Source organism: Oncorhynchus keta, chromosome 17, assembly GCF_023373465.1.
Source record: "Oncorhynchus keta strain PuntledgeMale-10-30-2019 chromosome 17, Oket_V2, whole genome shotgun sequence".
Lineage (NCBI taxonomy): Eukaryota > Metazoa > Chordata > Actinopteri > Salmoniformes > Salmonidae > Oncorhynchus > Oncorhynchus keta.
Window position 1 is genome coordinate 25721100 of NC_068437.1, and position 25632 is coordinate 25746731.

Sequence of the window (25632 nt, forward strand, 5' to 3'; positions counted from 1 at the left end):
AAGACGTTAGGGTGCAATCACAGATAAAACAAACTTTTATCTGCATTGCTGCTATAAACCAAACTGTGTAAAACCCAAATGCCACAGAGCCCTAACTTGTGGTACATACTAGAGTCACAAAGAGGCCAATCCCCCTATGCTATTTACCTTCCTGAATTCTGCATCCTCTGTCTAATCCCCTCTTTCAAACAAACAGGCAGCAGCATCAGATTCCTTTTTCCCCTCAGTCAGCACCCAAGCATGTTTGCCAGATCAACTTGGGAGAGGACTGCCCACATTATCAGTAATCCTCTTGTCTACTTTAGACTAAAGCTCAGATGAGTTGGGACACTAAGATCTTAACCTCTCCTTGACTTGAAAAAAATAAAAAGCATTCCTCTTTGCATCAGGGAATTTCCATCTTTGAGCATCCTCCACCTTTGAAATTTTACCTTTTGCCACGATGTCTCTCCCTATCTCATTGTGTTGGCAGAGGAATTTTTGTTTTTGTTATGAGTGTAAGTGTGAACGTGACTGTGTGCATCTGTGTGCACATGCATGTGTTACACTCATGCACATAACCATGTGTGTGGTCTGATGATTGGCACTGAGTACCTGATTACAAATAGAAAACGAATAGCTGGTAATTTCTCTTTTTAGTTGTTGCTGTTTCTCAGGATAAGGTGATAAGGAGATGAGGTGGAAACAATATCCCTGTCTACCCCCAAAACACAGAACAAGATTTAACGGTCCACCCCTCCTCCTTTTTTTTCTTTGCAACATAGAAAGTTGAAAGAGTTCTCCCTTCATTAAGGATTTGTCAGCTAGAACACCTGACACAGCAATGTACCTTAATTTTCATACTTTCAACACTCCCTTCTGTCTAACTTTTACTTACCCTCTTTTTTATTTTTTCTCTCTCTCTCCCACACACACATAAGCACGTGCACACCACCAGGCGTAAACACACAATCCTGTCAGGCGCAGCTGAACTTTTGCACTGTGGTACAGGGCAGGTTTCCCCCCCCCTGCAAATCCAGTTGCTAGACAGTCTAAGCCAATTACGGTGTGAGGGCAAATGGTTAACCTGCATAATATACATTTCTCAGCCCCTTTCTCTGCACTTGCCTGTCATCCCCGGGCAGAGTTATGCACCAGGGCCCAGGGCCCAGTGTCCCAGGCGACCCAGTTTGAGTTGGCTCAAATCATTAAGCCAGGCCCCGTGCACAGGCCTGAGTTCACACGGCAAAGGCACTTGCAGCAAACAGCTGCCGCACATTCCTGATGGGAGGGCCAGGCAGATGTCCAAGGACAATCAAAGGGAGAAGCAGGGGAAAGTTTATGAGCCAGCGTTTGCCAACCTCAATGAGCAGCTCTCCATCCGATCTCCTCCTCAAAGACAGGGTGCAGCTGGTGTGACTCAAGGCCCTGTCCTGGCTGGACTCCCTCTGCTCTGTCTCTCCCCCTTAAAACAGCACCACATCTCCACTTTAGCATCCTGACAATATCAGTTGACTCCACGGTGCACTCAACAAGTACACACCCCTGCTTCCTTGGCACCAGGAAAGGTGGTCCGAGCCAAGGGGTTGGGACAGAGGGATGAAAGGGGAGATTCACAGTGCTGAGAAACTTGATACCATCTGCATTGTTTTGAATAATAAACCTGAGCACAATACACAGGATAGCTACATTATATTATTCTTGTTTTATTACAAAAGCCATCATGTATCTAATTTAAGAGGAAATGTTTATTATTGTTCAAAACAGTCTGCCTGCTAAATGATCTAGTTTAGCTTTCAGGATTAGTCAGAGTAGATTCTTGGCCAACATTAACCCTTGCTCTTACCTTTCAGTAACCTCACTTTATCTAAGACATGTTTACATTCATGTGAGGCAAAGATAAGTCATGATATACATTTTTGCCTTTTCATACAGTTTCAGTCATCCACTTTTACAACCAACAGATTCATCAAGTCTGAAATACACTGAGTGTACAAAACATGCTCTTTACATGACATAGACTGACTAGATGAATCGAGGGGAAAGCTATTGATGTCACATGTTAAATCCACTCCAGTCAGTGTAGATGAAGGGGAAGAGACAGGTTAAATAAGGATGTTTAAGCCTTGAGACAGTTGAGACATGGATTGTGTAGGCGTGCCATTCAGAGGGTGAATGGGCAAGACAAAATATTTAACTGCTTTTGAATGGGGTATGGTAGTAGGTGCCAGGCCCACCGGTTTGTGTCAAGAGCTGCAATGCTGCTGGGTTTTTTACGCACAGCAGTTTACCGTCTGTTTCAAGAATGGTCCACCACCGACATGATACCCAGCCAACTTGACACAACTGTGGGAAGCATTGGAGTCAACCAAGGAAGGAAAAAGTACCCAATTGTCATACTTGAGTAAAAGTAAAGATACCTTAATAGAAAATGACTCAAGTAAAATGTTCTTGTTTTTTAACTTTACGGATAGCCAGGGGCACGCTCCAACACTCACACTGTTTAGTGAGTCCGCCAGATCAGAGGCAGTAGGGGTGACCAGGGATGTTCTCTTGATAAGTGTATGAAATAAACAATGTTAATAAACAATGTTCCTTTCTGATAAGCAAGTACTTTTGGATGTCATGGAAAATGTATGGAATAAAATGTACATTATCTTGTTTAGAAATGTAGTGATTAGTAAAATAAAAAGTTGTAAAGTACAGATTCCTCAAAAATCACCGTAAGTAGTTTTTACTAGTACTTTACACCACTGGAGTCAACATGGGCCAGCATCATTGGGTCAGCATAATAAACATTTTCGACACCTTGTAGAGTCCATGCCCAAACGAATTGAGGCTGTTCTGACGGAAAAATGTATGTGTGTCTGTGTGTGAGGGGGGCAACTCGATATTAAGAAGGTGTTCTTAATATTTGGTAGTCTCAGTGTATAGCTAGCATTTACACATTTGATTATATCTGATTGGAATGTGAAGTTGCATAATGAGGATGTCATGAAAGGCTTTCTCTTCTCCTACAGGATAAAGAGGAGTCAAGGGGGAGACCCCACTGAATTTCAAAGACGGCTGACAACTCATGAAATCCTCCCTGAACACTGTGAAAGACCACTTAGAGGGAATGGGCCTCCAAAACTATAGACACAGCTTAGTTCTTCCATTCATTATTATACATGCAAAGGCAAAAGATTAGTCATGAGTGTGTGTGTCTCTCTAGGTTTCTCTCTCTCTCTTGGTTTCTCTCTCCCCCTCTGCCCCGTCTCAATCTTTCTTTCTTTCCACTCTCTCGATTGTACACAAACACAGCATGGTACCAGTTGTAATCACCGTTGGACAGAATTTCAGGGACAATTTAAAAACTATAAATTATCCTATTTATTATCCTCAGACTCTCTGGATGTTCATTTGAAACCTAATTGATGGAGTTTTAAATGATTCCCAGCTATTTAAGTGGTTAGGTGCTGATGCTATCTTTTTTGTTTTGATTTCTTTTAAAGAGGCCTTTTGTTTCTGAACTGAATTTCAAATGTAGGTAACACTTTATTTGTATAGTCCCAAGTAGATGGTTTGTAGGTGTTCTATAACTGTCAGCAACATTTCAACTAACTATCCACTAATCCCAACCCTCATCCTAACCCTAAACTGAAACCTTACCCTAGCCCTTACCCTAACCCCAATCTAAGCAAGGAGTTGCTTATCAACAGATATTGTAGTTTGTTGATAGTATGACCATCTGTAGATCATCTATACAGTATGGTAGAATCCAAATAAAGTGTGACCTAAATGTATACCATGGCTCAAAACTCTTAAGATGCACCTCCACAATTTACCAATAGGCCTACCCTTTCAATAAACAATTCTGCTACACTGTCCCACATGAGAGGCATAATTAAATGCTTAAAAGAGTACCAAAATATGAAACTGGAAAACATTAGATATAATAGTCTAGAAGATTATAATACATTTGTTGACAAATTAGAATTACTACGAGAAATAGAAGAGACTTCAGCTCACAAGGCAGAATTGATATAGAAGGCATTTTGTCTGGTAGGCTCGCATCACTGGGAAGCGCACGGCTGGGTCTCCTTTTGTAATCCATAGTTTGCAAGCCTTGCCACATCCGACGAGAGTCAGAGCCTGTGTAGTAGGATTCGATCTTAGTTCTTTATTGACACTTTGCCAGTTTGATGGTTCATCAGAGGGCATAGGGGGATTTCTTATAAGCGTCAAGATTAGTGTCCCGCTCCTTGAAAGCGGCCGCTCTGGGCTTTAGCTCAGTGCGGATGGTGCCTTTAATCCATGGCTTCTGGTTTTGATATGTATGTACGTTCACTGTGTGGACGACTGACAATATACTTATTAATGAAGCCAGTGACTGATGTGGTAAACTCCTCAGTGCCATCGGATGAATCCCTGAACATATCCCAGTCTGCATTAACAGTCCTGTAGCTTAACATCTGCTTCATCGGGCCACTTCCGTATTGAGAGCATCACTGGTACTACCTGTTTGAGTTTTTGTTTATAAGCAGAAAGCAGGAGGATAGAGTTATGGTCAGATTTGCCAAATGGAGGGTAAGGGAGAGCTTTGTATGCGGTTCTATGTAAAGTTGCTCTGTTTTTTTGGCCTCTAATTGCACACGCGACGTGCTAGTAGAAATTAGGTAAGAATTAGGTCATTTCAGTTTTACTGCATGAAAATCACCGGCCACTAGGACCGCTGCCTCTGGATGATGCATTTTCTTATTTGCTTATGGCCCAATACAACTCGTTGAGTGTGATGTTAGTGCCAACATCAGTTTGTGGTGGTAAATAGACAGCAACAAAAAATATAGATGAAAACTCTCATGGTAAATTGTATGGTCTATAGCTTGTCTTGAGGTATTCCAACTCAGGGTTTCAGAACCTTGAGACTTCCTTAATATTAGAGACTGCGCACTAGCTGTTGTTAGCAAATTGACACACACCTCCTCCTTTCATCTTACCCGACGCTGTCGTTCTGTCCTTCCCATGCATAGAAAAAACAACTAGTTGTATATTATCCCATTGATAGGATAGTCTCGAATGGAGCTCGTCCAGTTTGTTCTCCAGGGATTGTACATTCGCCAATAGAACACTGCCTTTTTCTAATCCATGTCTATGGGATGTCTATCTAATCCATGTCTATGCAACATTTTCCACAAAATCCATAAAAGCATTCAAATAAAATCATTTACCTTTGAAGAACTTCAGATGTTTTCAATGAGGAGACTCTGTTAGATAGCAAATGTTCCGTTTTTACAAAAAATATTATTTGTGTCGACTAATCGCTCCGTTTTGTTTCATCGCGTTTGGGTAAGAAAAAAAAAGTCACACCCTGACCTAACCAAAATATATAGAAATACAGAGATATCTAAGGTCAGGGTGTGACACTACAAGACATCTTTTTGGACTCACCGTTGATGTGCTGTGCTCACTTGAACAGGAAGGTGGCGAGACTAGCTAGACGTGTTGACATGATCAGTTCAGTCAGAGCTACGGTAGATATAACGTGATTTGACATAATTTTAACTGTGGCCAATGACCTTTAGCTTTCTTGGATGGGCACTTCTAATGTAAATCTATGGCAGCACCCAAGGGGGCTTGAACTGCCTAGCTCTCCCTGTAGATTCTGTGGTGATGTAGTGTCCCCATGATTGACAGAACACTGAGTGACAGAATGGTCCTCCACCACAGAAAGCATTGGCTGAAACACCTGCATTTTGGAGCTGCCTTACTCAAGAAAGAGACCATGTTTGCATGCGGTTTTATTAAACAACATCTTCATTGGTAACCCAGACCCCAATGAGTTAATTGATTAATTTAATTGGGTAACAATAATACATACACTACCGTTCAAAAGTTTTAAGGCAGTTTTATGTCCTTGTTTTTGAAAGAAAATACATTTTTTTTGTCCAACAGTGAAGAGGCGACTCTGCGATGCTGGCCATTGTCTGTGTTCTTTTGCCCATCTTCATTTTTTATTTTTATTGGCCAGTCTGAGATATGGCTTTTTCTTTGCAACTCTGCCTAGAAAGACAGCATCCCGGAGTCGCCTCTTCACTGTTGACATTGAGACTGGTGTTTTGCAGGTACTATTTAATGAAGCTGCCAGTTGAGGACTATTTCTCAAATTAGACATTCTAATGTACTTGCCCTCCCGCTCAGTTGTGCACTCTGGCCTCCCACTCCTCTTTCTATTCTGGTTAACCTCTCTATTGTAGGTGAGACGCTAACGTCCCACCAGGCCAACATCCGGTGAAACTGCAGAGAGCTAACATTCTAAATACACAATTTGTTATAGTAAACATTCTTGTAAATACATGTACAGTATCTTACATAATTTAAAAGATGAACGTGTTATTAATCCAGCCACGGTGTCAGATTTCAAAAAGCCTTTACTTCGAAAGCAAACATGCAATTTTCTGAGGACGGTGCCACGCACACACAAGTATTACCAGCATTTTCCAACCAAGCACTAGCATCATGAAAGTCAGAAATAACAATAAAATAAATTGCTTACCATTGAAGATCTTCCTCTGGTGGCAATGCCAAGTGTCCTAACTACACAGTGAATGTTCGTATTGTTTGATAAAATCAATTTTTATAGCCTAACACGAAACATTTGTAAACCGTTTGAGTCATGATTTCCGTCTCATTCAACTTTGGAAGATGCGTTCGTGGTAATTACACACACTAAACAAACGTTTATCCAGTCATGGTTGGCTTCATTGCAATCCTCTGGGTGTTACTAACACAACCATACTTGATGGTTCTTTTCCCGGGACATATTGACCGAAACAAACCGATTTGAAGACACCAATCAATGACATCATTGTGCACCAATGGTAGGACCGGTCTATCGTTGATTGACTGTATTTTGGCCCAATGACCACTGATCATCTTGAAATCTAGCTTGGAAGATAGCGAATGAGCTTAAGTAAACTGCAAAATGTAATGGTTATACGTTTGAAGACCAGCCTTTGTAGTAAACTCTGGCGTAAAAGAGGTTAATTCGCCATTGCAAATCCTACTTGACGGAGCCGCGGGTGTTACGCATAGCAGTACATATTCAATAGCATTTTCAACAAGTTTATATATTTAAAATATGGTGAATAAATCAGGAAAAGCTAAAACAAAGTCTAGGTATACAGAGTTAACCCAAATTATAGAGGAAATAGATAGATACGTCATCAGGCGTGTGAAGGACTGTGCCGGGGCATGGACCACAAAAAATGTCCCCATTCCAGCTGCTTTGAAGGACGACAACTCGAGCATGGAAGGTGTGGACCTGTCAGATGTGCTGATAGGATACTACAATGTTCTCCACAAGACCATGAAATGGTACAATACATTTTTTTATCATTTCATTGACATTGCTGTGGTGAATGCCTTCATCCTCCAGAAGGAAATGGCTAAGAGCTGTGGACAGCCCCCCGTCTCACAGCTAGCATTCAGGGAGGGAGCTGCTCATCCCGGAGATTGCTAGCTACAGCAAGTCCACTGTAGCACCTTCTGTCCCCTCTACCTCTGTCCCTTCTGCTCCAACCAGTGGTGTTCACCTGCCCAGATTAATCTCTGCAGGCATGAATGTGCCTCAGGGCAAAAAGGGCACAGTAGGGAGACGTTGTTGTGCCCTTTGTAACAGGAAATGCCCCATCACCAGCACCACCTAGAAGAAAAAGAAAACCACACCTATTTAGGCGAGGTGCTTTAATTACCAACGTTTCGACAGCCAAGCTGTCTTCATCAGGGTATAAGGACCATCACCAGCACCACCTGTTCAGTAAGCCTTTGCTTTACAGCAGAAAGAGACTGCTATGGGCCATGGCACCAGCAGCACAATATTGTAAATATAAAATATGTAAATAGTTACCCTTGTTAATTGTTTGTGTTATTATTATTATTAGTTATTTATTTAATATTTTTTGATATTTTCTTTTTTGGTGGGGGTGTAATAGAATATCATTTATGTATTTTGTATATAATTCTTTCCTTCAAAATGTATCACTGTACCAATTCGGCCACTTGGGTACATTTGGGTACATTTGGGTGGGACACCTGGGTGACTTCATGCTCAATGTCATGTAGCTCGCTCATTTTTGAAGATATCTGTCCAAAACTTTGCTCAGCTATCTGTATGTTTGGCTGTTCTTGGTCATTTGAAAGATGATGCAGCAACAATATAAAACAGAAAACTTATGTTTATTTCCTTGTATTTTCTTCTACCATATCTATTGTGTTATATTCTCCCACATTCAGTTCACATTTCCACAAAATCCAGAGTGTTTCCTTTCAAATGATACCAAGAATATGCATATCCTTGCCTCTGGGCCTGAGCTACAGTTAGATTAGGGTATGTCTTTAGGCGGAAATTGAGAAGAAGGGGGGTACCCCAAAGAAGTTAAAGCCAGGAGTAGTACACAGCATTGTACGAGATCTTCAGTTTCTTGGCAATTTCTCGCATTTGGAATAGCCTACATTTCTCAGAACAAGAATAGACAGACGGGTTTCAGAAGAAAGTTCTTTATTTCTGGCTATTTTGAGTCTGTAAACGAACCCAGAAATGCTGATGCTCCAGATACTCAACTCGTCTAAAGAAGGCCAGTTTTATTGCTTCTTTAATCAACACAACAGTTTTCAGCTGTGCTAACAGCTGTGCTAACATAATTGCAAAAGGTTTTTCTAATGATCAATTAGCCTTATAAAAGGATAAACTTGGATTAACTAACACAACGTGCCATTGGAACACAGGAGTGATGGTTGTGATAATGTTGATAATGATTCGTGCGACATGGGGCTGTGCATTATCATGATGAAACATGAGGCGATGCGGCGAATGAATGGCAAGACAATGTGCCTCTGGATCTCGTCATGGTATCTCTGTGCTTTCAAATTTCCTTTCGGAAAAAATGTGCGTTAGTTTTCCGTAGCTTATGCCTGCCCATACCATAACCATACAGCCACCATGGGGCACTCTGTTCACAATGTTGACATCAGCAAACATCTCGCCCACACGACGCCATACACACTGTCTGTCATCTGCCCAGTACAATTGCAACCAGGATTCATCCATGAAGAGCACACCTTTCCAGCGTGTCAGTGGCCATCAAAGTTGAGCATTTGCCCACTGAAGTCAGATACGATGCCGAACTGCAGTCAGGTCAAGACCATGGTGAGGACGACGAGCACGCATACAAACTGCCAAATTCTCTAAAACGAAGTTCAAATCAAATCAAATCAAATTTATTTATATAGCCTTTCGTACATCAGCTGATATCTCAAAGTGCTGTACAGAAACCCAGCCTAAAACCCCAAACAGCAAGCAATGCAGGTGTAGAAGTTCACACAGCTTATGGTAGAGAAATTAACATGAAAATCTCTGGCTACAGCTTTGGTGGACATTCATACAGTCAGCATGTGAATTGCATGCTCCCTAAAAACTGCATTCTGTTGTGTGTCCACAATATCTGAGAGAAATAAGCTTTTTGTGCACATGGAACATTTCTTGGGTCATTTATTTCAGCTTATGACACATTGTTTATATTGTTGTTCAGTAAATATTATCTCCACCTGTGTTATGGTGAGTTGATGTGTGTGTCCCCCTCACATTCTATTGATCAGCTGGGTCCAGACAGTCTGATCTGTTGTGCATTACCACCTGGATGGTAATTGTGATTGCTCTCAGGAACTCTGTCAGTGGCGAATAGGTGCCAATGTAGAAACTGCAGACAAAATACTATTTCCCTAAGGAACATTACAAAATCCTGAATTTATAGTATCCCCATCTGCAATATGCCTTCAGAAAGTAGTCATACCCCTTCACTTAAAAAAATATAAATGGATTCAATGTATGTTTTTTCTCACCAATCTATAGACAATACCCCATAATGACAAAGTGAAAAAATATTGAATATGAAATACAGAAATATCCAGACCCCTGAGTCAATATATGTTAGAATCACATTTGGCAGTGATTACAGCTATGAGTCTTTCTGGGTGAGTCTCTAAGAGCATTGCACACCTGGATTGTACAATATTTGTACGTTATTCTTTGAAAAATTCTTCGAGCTCTGCCAAGCTGTTTGTTAAACATTGCTAGACAGACATGTTCTAGTCTTGCCATAGATTTAAGTAAAAAATGTAACTAGGCCACTCAGGAACATTAAATGTCGTCTTGGTAAGCAATTCCAGCACAGGAGGTTGTTGGCACCTTAATTGGGGAGGACAGGCTTATGGACATGGCTTGAGCAGAATCAATGGAATGGTATCAAATACATCAATCAAATGGTTTGATGCCATTCAATTTGCTTGGTCCCTTTTATTATTACGAGCCGTCCTCCTCTCAGGAGCCTCCATTGATCTCCAGTGTATTTTTGGCCTTTTTAAGTTATTGCCCTACTGAAAAGTACATTTGTTTCCTAGTGTCTGTTGGAAATCAGACTGAAATAGGTTTTCCTCTAGGAGTTTGCCTGTGCTTAGCTCTACTCCATTTATTTTTATCCTAAAAAACTCCCTAGTCCTTGCTAATGACAAGCATAACCACAACATGATGCAGCTACCACTGTGCTTGAAAATATTAAGAGAGGTACTCAGTAATGTGTTGTATTTGCCCCAAACATAACAATTTGTATTCAGGACATAAAGTTCATTTCTTTTGCACATATTGTGCTGTTTTACTTTAGTGCCTTATTGCAAACAAGATGCATGTTTTGGAATATTTGTAATCTGTACAGGCTTCCTTCTTTTCACTCTGTCATTGATGTTAGTTTTGTGGAGTAACTACAATGTCGTTGGTCCATCACCAGTTGTCTCCTATCGCAGCTATTAAACTATGTAACTGTTTAAAAGTCACAATTGGCCTTATGGTGAAATCCCTGAGCTGTTTCCTTCCTCTCCGGCAAATGAGTTAGGAAGGACGCGTGTGTCTTTTTATTGACTGGGTGTTTTGATACACCATCCAGTGTAATTAGTAAATTTACCATGCTAAATGGGATTTCAATGTATGCATTTTTTTACCCATCTACCAGTAGGTGCCCTTCTTTGTGAAGCATTGCAAAACCTCTTTGATTTTTGATCTGTGTTTGAAATTCAGTGCTCGACTGAGGGACATTACAGATAATTGTATGTGTGAGGTATAGAGATGAGGTAGTCATTCAAATATCATGTTAAATAGGATTATTGCACACTTATGAATCCATGCAACGTATGTGACTTGTTAAGCAATGTTTTCGCTCCTGAACTTATTTAGGCCATAACAAAAGGGTTGAATACCTATTGACTGAAGACATTTCATCTTTTCCTTTAAAAAAAACAACAACAAAAAATGTGTCGATAAGATGTGGTTCATATTAATCAGTTTTAAAATAAGGTTGTAACACAACAAAATGTGAAAAATGTCAAGGGGTGTGAATACTTTCTGAAGGCACTAAATCTGTTTCAGATTTATTACATGTTGCAGAGCTGCTGCCGAGCACCCACTGTCAGGACCCGGTGCCAGTCAACTAAGTGGTGGGACCATTGTGTTCCACAATTTACATGCACCCGATGTATTGATAACTTAAAATCAATGTAAAATCAAATAAAATGTTGTTGGTGACATACACATATTTTGTAGATGTTATCGCGGGTGTAGTGAAATGCTTATGTTCCTAGCGCCAAATGTACAGTAATACCTAACAATACAATACCCACAAATAAAAAATGTTGATACAACAATGGAATTAAGAAAATGTATAAATATTAGAATGGGCAATGTCAGAGTCCGGAATATGAATACAATTATACAGTGCCTTGCGAAAGTATTCGGCCCCCTTGAACTTTGCGAACTTTTGCCACATTTCAGGCTTCAAACATAAAGATATAAAACTGTATTTTTTTGTGAAGAATCAACAACAAGTGGGACACAATCATGAAGTGGAACGACATTTATTGGATATTTCAAACTTTTTTAACAAATCAAAAACTGAAAAATTGGGCGTGCAAAATTATTCAGCCCCTTTACTTTCAGTGCAGCAAACTCTGTCCAGAAGTTCAGTGAGGATTTCTGAATGATCCAATGTTGACCTAAATGACTAATGATGATAAATACAATCCACCTGTGTGTAATCAAGTCTACGTATAAATGCACCTGCACTGTGATAGTCTCAGAGGTCCGTTAAAAGCGCAGAGAGCATCATGAAGAACAAGGAACACACCAGGCAGGTCCGAGATACTGTTGTGAAGAAGTTTAAAGTCGGGTTTGGATACAAAAAGATTTCCCAAGCTTTAAACATCCCAAGGAGCACTGTGCAAGCGATAATATTGAAATGGAAGGAGTATCAGACCACTGCAAATCTACCAAGACCTGGCCGTCCCTCTAAACTTTCAGCTCATACAAGGAGAAGACTGATCAGAGATGCAGCCAAGAGGCCCATGATCACTCTGGATGAACTGCAGAGATCTACAGCTGAGGTGGGAGACTCTGTCCATAGGACAACAATCAGTCGTATATTGCACAAATCTGGCCTTTATGGAAGAGTGGCAAGAAGAAAGACATTTCTTAATGATATCCAGATAAAAGTGTTGTTTAAAGTTTGCCACAAGCCACCTGGGAGACACAACAAACATGTGGAAGAAGGTGCTCTGGTCAGATGAAACCAAAATTGAACTTTTTGGCAACAATGCAAAATGTTATGTTTGGCGTAAAAGCAACAGAGCTCATCACCCTGAACACACCATCCCCACTGTCAAACATGGTGGTGGCAGCATCATGGTTTGGGCCTGCTTTTCTTCAGCAGGGACAGGGAAGATGGTTAAAATTGATGGGAAGATGGATGGAGCCAAATACAGGACCATTCTGGAAGAAAACCTGATGGAGTCTGCAAAAGACCTGAGACTGGGACGGAGATTTGTCTTCCAACAAGACAATGATCCAAAACATAAAGCAAAATCTACAATGGAATGGTTCAAAAATAAACATATCCAGGTGTTAGAATGGCCAAGTCAAAGTCCAGACCTGAATCCAATCGAGAATCTGTGGAAAGAACTGAAAACTGCTGTTCACAAATGCTCTCCATCCAACCTCACTGAGCTCGAGCTGTTTTGCAAGGAGGAATGGGAAAAAATGTCAGTCTCTCGATGTGCAAAACTGATAGAGACATACCCCAAGCGACTTACAGCTGTAATCGCAGCAAAAGGTGGCGCTACAAAGTATTAACTTAAGGGGGCTGAATAATTTTGCACGCCCAATTTTTCAGTTTTTGATTTGTTAAAAAAGTTTGAAATATCCAATAAACGTCGTTCCACTTCATGATTGTGTCCCACTTGTTGTTGATTCTTCACAAACAAATACAGTTTTATATCTTTATGTTTGAAGCCTGAAATGTGGCAAAAGGTCGCAAAGTTCAAGGGGGCCGAATACTTTTGCAAGGCACTGTATATGATGGTGTGTATAGATAGTTCTGTATATGAATAGAAAAGGTATTGTAGCAGGCTCAAGGGGGTGGGGTTTCCACGTTACCAAGTTAAATAACCAAACACGCACACAAAGTACAACTTGAATACAAATGGAGAATTTATTAGGGAGATTTTCCTTTTATTTACCTTTCTAATATCATTAGAAGCGAATGGTGCCGTCTGGGTTTGGCACCAACACTATGGGGCACCACTCACTATTCAACGCTTCGATGATATCAGCTTCCTGTATCATTTTTCCTCAGTCCTGATGGCCTCTCTCTCTCCTTCCCCAGTGGCACCTCCGTGGCTTGGTCTCTGTGGTAGCCTTCTTCGGGGAAATAGAGTAGAGTACATCACATGCATTCCATTTCTTTAACAAATTCACATGGTAAATCTGGGTCAGATGCCTACGTCCCGGCTGTCTGACCCTATAGTTAACTTCAACCACCTTCTCAAGGACTTCATATGGCCCATTCCGGTGGGCCAAAAACATACATTCTGAGGTGGGGACCATCACCAACACTTTGTCTCCTCGCTGGAAGTCTCTTCGTTGTGCCCCTCTGTTGTACGCCTGTGCTTGGGCCTCCTGGGCCTCCAGCATGTGTTCCTGTACCAGGGGTCACAGGGTTGCCATCCGGTCTCACATGTCTTCCAGGTGTTCCACCATGGTTTGATGGGGCAACGATTGATGTTCCCAGGCTTCTTTAGCCACGTTCATCAGTCCTCGGGGTTGTCTCCCATAAAAGGACTTCAAAGGAAGAGAATCCTGTTGAAGCTCGGGGCACTTCTCAGATCGAGAACATCAGGTAGGGTAGCAGCTGGTCCCAATTCTTTCCTTCCGCCTCCATCACCTTCTTTAGCATCTGTTTCAGGGTTCGATTGAGTCTTTCCACCAACCCATCGGTCTGCGGGTGATACACTGAGATGAAGAACTGGGTAACTTTCATTAGTTTTCAGAGATTCTTCATGATTCGCAATGTGAACAGGGTTCCCTGGTCGGTTAAGATCTCGTTGGGAACGCCTACTCATGAGAACAGCATGACTAACCCACATGTGATTCCCTTGGTGGCCATGGTGCGTAGGGGACTGGCTTCTAGGTACCTGGTGGCAAAATCCAGAATCACCAGGATGTACTGGTGCCCTCAGTTGCTCTTGGGTTGAGGTCCCTCCAGGTCCATTGTGATCCTGCTGAAAGGGACTGAAATAATGGGTAGGGGAAGGGGTAAAGGAGCTGCAAAAGTGTGGTTTTGGTGCCACCTGCTGGCACTCCGGGCAAATGCGTCAGTAATCTTCCACTGCTCTCTTCACACCTGACAAGTAAAATCATGCCTTAGTCCGGCTAAGGTGTTCTCCACTCCTAGGTGAGCCCCATGAAGGTGGGAGTGCGCCAACTGCAGGACAGATTGTACAAAGGGACAGGGCAGTAACAACAACTCCATACATTCATCATTCTTCTTGACGACCTGATACAGCAATTTCTTCTTTAGAAAAATGGAGGTAGGTTATCTGACTTACCCTTTCCATAGGCTTTCTGTCCACCATGGTCACCTGCTGGAGAGTGCTGGCCAGGTTGGGATCCTCCGTGCCGATCCGACCCACTAGAGAGGCGAGCTCTGGCGCCACCTCATGATCCATCGGGAACATGCCTTCCAGGCTCGCCACACTTTCCTCCAGTCTTGCTCCACCCGAGTCATCCTCCGAAAGGGGTTCTGTTGATGCCTGGGGGTCAACTTGCTGGAAACCCCACATCCGGTCTTCTCTCCTTTTGGCATCCCTTCCACCTCTCCGGCCTCCTCCTTCCTTCTGGTTCCCTCGGTTCACCACATCTACGGACATACCGGTCCACAGTTGGCGGTATGTTGGGAAATCCCTTCCGATAAGGATCGGCACAGGCAGCTTCGGGACGACTCCCACTGGCCCCGTGTGTTGTCCCTTTGTGGTATGTATTGGATTCCAAGATGGCACAGCAGTTCAGACGTCTTTTGTCCTCGTCTTGTCGTGTCCTGTACATATATATATTTACAACTTTTTTCACATACCTTTTTATATATATTTTTTCATTTCCATAAACTCATCTTCAAAACACTCTCCTGCAACCCGCCTCACCAATTTATATTTATAAAAAAAAGTATTATTTACCTCAAATCTGTAATCTTCCAAGAAGCTAGCCAGAAACTAGCCAGAAGCTAGCCAGGAGCTAGCCAGAAGCTAGCCAGAAGCTAATCCAGAAGCTAATCAGAAGCTAGTTAGCTTCTTTACTGGCTAACGTTAGTATTCAGCTAACCACGGTTTGTGGTCATCAACTATCCTTTAGCTCGAAAATCTATCGCCAGTTTTGTACGGCGCAGCGCGGCTCAGAACGGAACATACCGGACTAATTTTTCTCTCCATGTCCCTGGATTTCAACCGCTAACTCTGGACATTCATACCTGGATCTCACAGCTAGCTAGCTGCTATCCGTGTGACTATCGGCTTTCGTCGATTCCGGAGGAAACATCAATTATTCCGGAGCTAGCCAGCTGAAGAGTTCCATCAATCACACCTGGGCGACAATCACCTATCCGGACCCGTTTTACTGCCTACGCGGAGCCCCACCGGGCCTTCACAACTGGACTGCCGACGTTATCTACCCAAAGGAGTTATCCGGCTGGCTCCTCCGTCGCGACGTTACCTGAACGCCCATCTGCGGCCCGCTAACCGTTAGCTGTCTTATCGGCTGCTATCTGAATAGACAATCTGACAATTTATTTATGTATTTTTATTATTATTATTATTTTTTTCTTCTTGGGCCTATAACTATATCTATTGTTTTTGTTGTTGTTGTGTGATTTGGATTAATCCCCTCTACCACACGTAACCCCACTAATCTACTGACAGAACGCAAGAGGTGGCTAATAACAGACCTCCATCCTATGCTAGCTTACTACCGATGGCCTGGCTAGCTGTCTAAATTGCCGTGACCCCCAACCAACCTCTCTACTCACTCGACTAAGCATGCCTCTCCTTAATTTTAATATGCCTTGTCCATTGCTGTTCTGGTTAGTGTTTATTGGCTTATTTCACTGTAGAGCCTCTAGTCCTGCTCACTATACCTTATCCAACCTATTAGTTCCACCACCCACACATGCAATGACATCTCCTGGTTTCAATGATGTTTCTAGAGACAATATCTCTCTCTTCATCACTCAATACCTAGGTTTACCTCCACTGTATTCACATCCTACCATACCTTTGTCTGTACAATATACCTTGATGCTATTTTATCGCCCCCAGAAACCTGCTTTTACTCTCTGTTCCAGACGTTCTAGACGACCAATTCTTATTGCTTTTAGCCGTACCCTTATTCTTCTCCTCCTATGTTCCTCTGGTGATGTAGAGGTGAATCCGGGCCCTGCAGTGCCAAGCTCCACTCCTATTCCCCAGGCGCTCTCTTTTGACGACTTCTGTAACCGTAATAGCCTTGGTTTCATGCATGTTAACATTAGAAGCCTCCTCCCTAAGTTTGTTCTATTCACTGCTTTAGCACACTCTGCCAACCCGGATGTTCTAGCTGTGTCTGAATCCTGGCTTAGGAAGACCACCAAAAAGTCTGAAATGTTAATCCCAAACTACAACATTTTCAGACAAGATAGAACTGCCAATGATAGCCTGCAGAGTTCTGTCCTACTATCCAGGTCTGTACCCAAACAATTTGAACTTCTACTTTTCAAAATCCACCTCTCTAAAAACAAGTCTCTCACAGTTGCCGCCTGCTATAGACCACCCTCTGCCCCCAGCTGTGCTCTGGACACCATATGTGAACTAATTGCCCCCCATCTATCTTCAGAGCTCGTGCTGCTGGGCGACCTAAACTGGAACATGCTTAACACCCCAGCCATCCTACAATCTAAACTTGATGCCCTCAATCTCACACAAATTATCAATGAACCTACCAGGTACCTTCCCAAAGCCTTAAACACGGGCACCCTCATAGATATCATCCTAACCAACTTGCCCTCTAAATACACCTCTGCTGTCTTCAACCAAGATCTCAGCGATCACTGCCTCATTGCCTGCATCCGTAATGGGTCAGTGGTCAAACGACCTCCACTCATCACTGTAAAATGCTCCCTGAAACACTTCAGCGAGCAGGCCTTTCTAATCGACCTAGCCGGGCTATCCTGGAAGGATATTGATCTCATCCCGTCAGTAGAGGATGCCTGGATATTTTTTTTAAATGCCTTCCTAACCATCTTAAATAAACATGCCCCGTTCAAGAAATGTAGAACCAGGAACAGATATAGCCCTTGGTTCTCCCCAGACCTGACTGCCCTTAACCAACACAAAAACATCCTATGGCGTTCTGCATTAGCATCGAACAGCCCCCGTGATATGCAGCTGTTCAGGGAAGCTAGAAACCATTATACACAGGCAGTTAGAAAAGCAAAGGCTAGCTTTTTCAAGTGGAAATTTGCTTCCTGCAACACTAACTCAAAAAAGTTCTGGGACATTGTAAAGTCCATGGAGAATAAGAACACCTTTTCCCAGCTGCCCACTGCACTGAAGATAGGAAACACTGTCACCACTGATAAAACCACCATAATTGAGAATTTCAATAAGCATTTTTCTACGGCTGGCCATGCTTTCCACCTGGCTACTCCTACCCCGGTCAACAGCACTGCACCCCCAACAGCAACTCGCCCAAGCCGTCCCCATTTCTCCTTCTCCCAAATCCATTCAGCTGATGTTCTGAAAGAGCTGCAAAATCTGGACCCCTACAAATCAGCCGGGCTAGACAATCTGGACCCTTTCTTTCTAAAATTATCTGCCGAAATTGTTGCCACCCCTATTACTAGCCTGTTCAACCTCTCTTTCGTGTCGTCTGAGATTCCCAAAGATTGGAAAGCAGCTGCGGTCATCCCCCTCTTCAAAGGGGGGGACACTCTTGACCCAAACTGCCACAATGCCATACAACTCTTCTTCCGTGGCCTCCAATTGCTCTTAAATACAAGTAAAACTAAATGCATGCTCTTCAACCGATTGCTACCTGTACCTGCCCACCTGTCCAACATCACTACTCTGGACAGCTCTGACTTAGAATACGTGGACAACTACAAATACTTAGGTGTCTGGTTAGACTGTAAACTCTCCTTCCAGACCCATATCAAACATCTCCAATCCAAAGTTAAATCTAGAATTGGCTTCCTATTTCGTAACAAAGCATCCTTCACTCATGCTGCCAAACATACCCTTGTAAAACTGACCATCCTACCAATCCTCGACTTTGGCGATGTCATTTACAAAATAGCCTCCAATACCCTACTCAACAAATTGGATGCAGTCTATCACAGTGCAATCCGTTTTGTCACCAAAGCCCCATATACTACCCACCATTGCGACCTGTACGCTCTCGTTGGCTGGCCCTCGCTTCATACTCGTCGCCAAACCCACTGGCTCCATGTCATCTACAAGACCCTGCTAGGTAAAGTTCCCCCTTACCTCAGCTCGCTGGTCACTATAGCATCTCCCACCTGTAGCACACACTCCAGCAGGTATATCTCTCTAGTCACCCCCAAAACCAATTCTTTCTTTGGCCGCCTCTCCTTCCACATCTCCGCTGCCAATGACTGGAACGAACTACAAAAATCTCTGAAACTGGAAACACTTATCTCCCTCACTAGCTTTATTAAGCAACAACTGTCAGAGCAGCTCACAGATTACGACACCTGTACATAGCCCACCTATAATTTAGTCCAAACAACTACCTCTTTCCCTACTGTATTTAATTTATTTATTTATTTTGCTCCTTCGCACCCCATTATTTTTATTTCTACTTTGCACATTCTTCCATCGCAAATCTACCATTCCAGTGTTTTACTTGCTATATTGTATTTACTTTGCCACCATGGCCTTTTTTGCCTTTACCTCCCTTAACATCACCTCATTTGCTCACATCGAATATAGACTTGTTTATACTGTATTATTGACTGTATGTTTGTTTTACTCCATGTGTAACTCTGTGTCGTTGTATGTGTCGAACTGCTTTGCTTTATCTTGGCCAGGTCGCAATTGTAAATGAGAACTTGTTCTCAACTTGCCTACCTGGTTAAATAAAGGTGAAAAAAATAAAAACAATTAATGTACGTGGAGGAGTGCGGTAGGGTAGTCCTTGCCACGGTATCTGTCAGGTTTGGGGAATGGGCCGAAGTCAGGTCGGATCAGGGTCACCATGCTCCCGGAGCCCACAAGTGTCATGTGGCCTTTTCCATTAGCTCTTATCGGGTTGACCGGGGAAGGACCGCTCTCCTCAGCCCAGCATGCCATCAGCAAGCCGCAGGGACGCCCGGTGACTACCTCACTGGCTGAGGCCGAAGGCATCGGGACATTGCGGTTTGGACAGTTCTAGGCGAAGTGTCCCGGCTCGCCACACTTGTAGCACTTCCTGCTGTCCAGGATCAGGAAGGGGCGTCATCTCGGGGAGCTGGCTGTTGGTGTCCCCCCATCCTTCGCCAGGGTCCCGGTGTGGTCCTCCTCCCTTTTCCGCTCCTTCGGGCGAGTGGAGGATTCAGCCTTCCGTGGTTGTCTCCTGCGCAGGAACTCCAAAGCCACCTGTTTACCTTCCACTAGTTCCACCAGATCTTCTGCACTAACTTTTTAGTTTCGAACGGGAGAGCGTGGAAATTTACAGTAGTGTGAAAAAGTATTTGCCCCCTTCCTGATTTCTTTTTTTTTGCACATTTGTCACACTTAAATGTTTCAGATCATCAAACAAATGTAAATATTACACAAAGATAACCCAAGTAAAAACAAAATGCAGTTTTTAAGTGATGATTTTATTTATTAATGGAAAAAAGCTATCCGAACCTTCATGGCCCTACGTGAAAAAGTAATTACCCCCTAAACCTAATAACTGGTTGTGCCACCCTCAGCAGCAACAACTGCAATCAAGCATTTGCGATAACTGGCAATGAGTCTTTCACATCGCCGTGGAAGACTTTTGGCCCATTCTTCTTTGCAGAATTGTTTTATTTCAGCCACATTGGGGGGTTTTCGAGCATGAACCGCCTTTTTAAGGTCTCTCCACAGGATCTCAATCTGATTCAAGTCCGGACTTTGACTAGGCCACCCCAAAACCATTTTTTTTAAAGACATTCAGAGGTGGACTTGCTGGTGTGTTTTGGATCATTGTCCTGCTGCAGAACCCAAGTTTGCTTCAGCTTGAGGTCACAAACTGATGGCCGGACATTCTCCTTCAGGATTTTTTGGTATAGAGCAGAATTCATCGTTCCATCAATCACAGAAAGTCGTCCAGGTCCTGAAGCAACAAAGCAGCCCCAGACCATCACACTACCACCACCATATTTGACTGTTGGTATGATGTTCTTTTTCTGACATGCTATGTTACTTTTCCACCAGATGTAACGAGACGCACACCTTCCAAAAAGTTCAACTTTTGTCCCGTCAGTCAAGATGTTTTTTTCCAAAAGTGAGGCGAGCCTTTATGTTATTTTTGGTCAGCAGTGGTTTTTGCCTTGGAACTCTGCCATGGATGCCATTTTTGCCCAGTCTCTTTCTTATGGTTGAGTCATGAACACTGACCTTAACTGAGGCAAGTGAGTCCAGCAGTTCTTTAGATGTTGTTGTGGGTTCTCTTGTGAGCGCTTGGATGAGTCGTCGCTGAGCTCTTGGGGTAATTTTGGTAGGCCGGCCACTCCTGGGAAGGTTCACCACTGTTCCAAATGTTTTCTATTTGTGGATAATGGCTCTCGCCGTGGTTCGCTGGAGTCGCAAAGCTTTAGAAATGGCTTTGTAACCTTTTCCAGACTGATATATGTCAATTACTTTGTTTCTCATCTGGGCGGCTGTCAGCTGGCTAAGTTCAGCTCACAGGAGAGCGGTCTGCTGACGCTGTTCCTCCAGCAGCTCCCGATGCATAGCCTGCTGCGCTATGTTCGCCTCCACCAGCTGTTTCACCAATGCTTCCATTGCGCTCCGCGTCTGTTTAGTTATTGAGCTTGGTTTGGGGTGCCCGCGTTCTTCACCAAATGTGCAGGCTCAAGGGGGTGGGGTTTCCACATCACCAAATTCAATAACCAAACACGCACACAAAACACAACTAGAATACAAATCGAGAATTTATTAGGGAGATTTGCATACTGGGGAAAAGGGGGGATTTCTGGCAACCAGTTCACAGTTCACAATCCGTTCTCGTTGTCCGTTCCGTTCTCCAGGGGTAATCCTAAAACTCGGGCCATCAGCCAAACAGGCTTGGTACACAGTGGGGTAGTCAGACAGTCCAGGTCACAATGGATAATCACACAGATAATTCTCTCTCTTTGAACTCCTCTCCATAACACAGGTTTCCCTCTCAGTCCTCTTCCTGTTTGTGCAGCCTGCTTCCTTTTTTATCCCCAAGCACTCCATGGCTTAATGCTCCACAGGCTTGCCTCGTTGGGGCAGGAAGTCCATATAAGGTTCGGGGAGGAGCCAGCGGGCTGCAAGATATCTCCCTTCAATCACCACTCCCCTCACCTCTCCCTGCCGTCTGCCACAGTGTGTACAGCAGTAGTTACGTAGAATGAGCCATGACTGGAATACAGTATATACTGTAAATATAAAACAGTATGTAAACATTATTAAAGTGACCAGTGTTCATTGACTATGTACAGATGTGCAATCTCTAAGTCGCAGGCGTGAGTACCAGGTGGTAGCCAGCTAGTAACAGTGACAAAGTTCAGAGCAGTGTACTGGGCGGAGGCTGGCCAGTGGGGACTATTTAACAGATTTGATTTTGATTTGATTTGAAGATAGAAGCTGTTTTTCAGTCTCTCAGTTCCAGCTTTGATATACTGTCGTCGCCTTCTATTTATTTTTTTATTTCACCTTTATTTAACCGGTAGGCTAGTTGAGAACAAGTTCTCATTTGCAACTGCGACCTGGCCAAGATAAAGCATAGCAGTGTGAACAGACAACACAGAGTTACACATGGAGTAAACAATTAACAAGTCAATAACACCGTAGAAAAAAAGGGGAGTCTATATACATTGTGTGCAAAAGGCATGAGGAGGTAGGCGAATAATTACAATTTTGCAGATTAACACTGGAGTGATAAATGATCAGATGGTCATGTTCAGGTAGAGATATTGGTGTGCAAAAGAGCAGAAAAGTAAATAAATAAAAACAGTATGGGGATGAGGTAGGTAAAAATGGGTGGGCTATTTACCGATAGACTATGTACAGCTGCAGCGATCGGTTCTAGATGGTAGCGGGGTGAACATGCTGTGGCTTGGGTGGCTGAAGTCTTTGATGATCGTCTTGGCCTTCCTGTGACACCTGAATATTCACCTGGTGCTGAATAATAAAAAAAAACTATTTTACGTAAGAACTTCAGCTAGTTTAGTCTAGTGACATGTCTGCTTTTGGTGTATGACGTCCTCTTATGGCCTGGACAAATACAGTTAAGAAGCTGTTTTTAAATTAGGTGGTCTGGGCCATCTCAGCCTCCCTGGCTGCCCTTTCTGCTATACTGGCTTCGACCTAATCGTCACATAGCTGATTGAAGTGCTGATCCTTCGTAGCTGAATCTCGGCCTCAAGTGTCTCCAGGTATGAGGCCTCGGTCTCCCTCATGAAGTTCAGGTATTCACTGGCAGTGCTCGCATAGTATTTGGTCTTCCCTGGGAAAATATATAGACAGAAGTTATGACATGTACAGTACAGAAATGATAAGGTACAGACTCTAAAGCAAACATGAGGGCAGTCAGTGTGAGTGCATTTGTGTTTTCCAACCATGTATTGTATATCAAATGTATTAAATCTTATTCAGCAAAGACCAGTGTGGGACCAATCAGATCTAGCAATCAGATACACCAATGGCGAAAAAAAGAAAGGTATTGGGTCAGAATATGATTCATTGAATCAGTGTGACAGTTTAATATTTAAATTTCTAGATCCACACTGTCTCCTTGAATTATCTCATAACCCTGTCATGACAACAACCCTCTATGGATAAGATTGCTCACCCCTGATGAAGACAGCTAAATTATGTGATTATGGCTGAACAAGTGAACATGACAATCAATTGATATTGATCTGTTTACTGACCGAGAATGGACCCTTGGCGCCTAGGGATGGCTTCACCATTCAAGCAAACAGCTTCCTCTGAGTCCGTACGTTCAGGAATGTCATCTGAAAATGTTTGTTTGCATAATGTAAAGTCAGTCCACAGCTTTGGCCTTCTATGGATGTTTATATGGCAAGTTATCAACCCTGGTTTGCACAGTGCTCACTCTCACACGCTACAGCTAGCTACGCTGAAGACAATGTATTACCATGCTGATCATCTCTGCTCAGTGTCAATATGGCTTCCAATATCACTGTCGGTGATGTCGAATCCAGCGTCCCCTGACTAGACATTCCTGGTCTGCATCATATCACAGCATAGATGGTGTCGAACCACCATTGTGCTTTGCGGTCTGATCCACTTTTGTGGTGGTCTTTTATCTTTTTATACTCTTGTTCGTGTTTCTTCATATTTTTCCTGAACTGCCTTACTGACCAATGAATTACCATTTCGGGTAACGTAACCAATATTGTTTTGAAGACCTTTTCATTCCTGGTGGAAGAATCCAGCTGCCTCTGGATACGTAACACTGTGACATCATTGCGTGGTGCCAATTATTGATTACGGACATTTGTAATCTCACCCACCAAATATCCAGCTTGGTTCCCGGAATCAAGCGGGCAATGGACAAATGGAAATTATACAGGAAATGTGATATTTACGGCCCGGCATGTCCCTGCAGTGGAAAAGCGCCATTAATGGCCACTAACAGATGAGGTGGATGGGACAAAAAAACACCAAGGGAACGTTTCTCAGCAAGGCACCAGGTAACACAAACATCTTAATCACACATGACCCGGCATCCAAAAGAGAGAGCTAAGCAGCACCATGGGGCCTAGCTCACAGTGGTCCCTCCTCTCAACCAATCATTAGCACAAGCACATGGCTGCACTGCATCGAACCCTCTGTTAAGTGTTTCCAAACATATGTACAAGTACGTGATAGTTTACGTGACTGGAAACCTGTGGCTTCATTTACCCAGACATTTTCTGGTAATGGACTGGAAACAATGACAACCCCATTTAGTCCCAATCCCCCTGCTAAATGAATAATGTCATAAAACTGAGGAATTTCAAGGGATGTTCAACTAGAATGACAATTCAGCGTTTTAGATGTTGAAGGTACAGTATCATATCTGTTAACTGTTAATTAAGAGATCTACTGTAGACTACCATGTTTGTTTTTTAAAGAAATCAAGTCAAGTATGATTGTTTCACTGAGTATGACTTGTGATAGCCTATAGCAGGTAAAATATTTGACAAACATATGTCCAGAGGAAAACTATTTGTTGGAGGAAGAATATGTCATCAAATTATCATGTTATGCTAATGCTAAATGTTCACAGCTATTAGCTGAACCAGACAATTTTATGAACTAAATCTGCATTTCCAGACATCTGAGGCAAGCTTTGATGCAACCTACAGCCCGCTAACACTTACATTGGGGAAATTGATTGTGCTTGTATAGCTGCCCACTTTTTACAATTCATACTGGGTGAGTTAACCTTTTTTTGAAAGAGATCAAAGGTCATTCCCAAAATAACAGTTGTAGAGAATTGATTTATTGTGCTGGAAAAATAATGGTGGGATTAGAACGTTAACCAGACTTGGGGCTGTCACTAAGCAGTCTCTCTTGTTTAGACTGCTGGTTGCAATTTTGACCAATGAGTTTCTTGATTTAACTAAGAGGCTACACTGAGAGACTAATAGGTATCAAAGGTATGTGAAAGGTTTCAATTCATTGATACAGATCAACCAGAATCTTCTCAAAATGTGATGGTTAACCTGTCCCATAAAAAACGAATAGGAATTCGATTTAAAGACAACATTGAGGTCTCAGAGAGTGGAAAGGTGTCAAATTGACAATGGCTCCTACTCTGTTTTATGATGTTTAGAGAAACACACTGGTCTTCAAGGGGAGATTATCTTGAGTCCTTTAGGAGGACATGCGTGAGATGTGAAGGTCATATAACAAGCAACACTGCTGCCATAACTCAAGGAAGTATTATGTCGCATGTGAGCTGATAACAGAGGCCATTGCATTCCACTGTATGAAATTCAGTGTCAAGGATGTTATTGCCTATGTTGCTACCATGGAAGTATG

General features: G+C 42.8%; 1 long non-coding RNA gene across 1 annotated transcript in view; it reads left to right on the forward strand.

Moving 5' to 3' along the window:
- Window positions 1-19527, forward strand: part of LOC118396704 (uncharacterized) — a 66357-nt gene extending 46830 nt beyond the window's left edge. Inside the window, exon 4 of the long non-coding RNA XR_008066425.1 lies at window positions 19470-19527. This is a non-coding gene — a long non-coding RNA (uncharacterized LOC118396704). The remainder of the gene's footprint in view (window positions 1-19469) is intronic.
- The last annotated feature ends 6105 nt before the right edge of the window (window positions 19528-25632 follow it).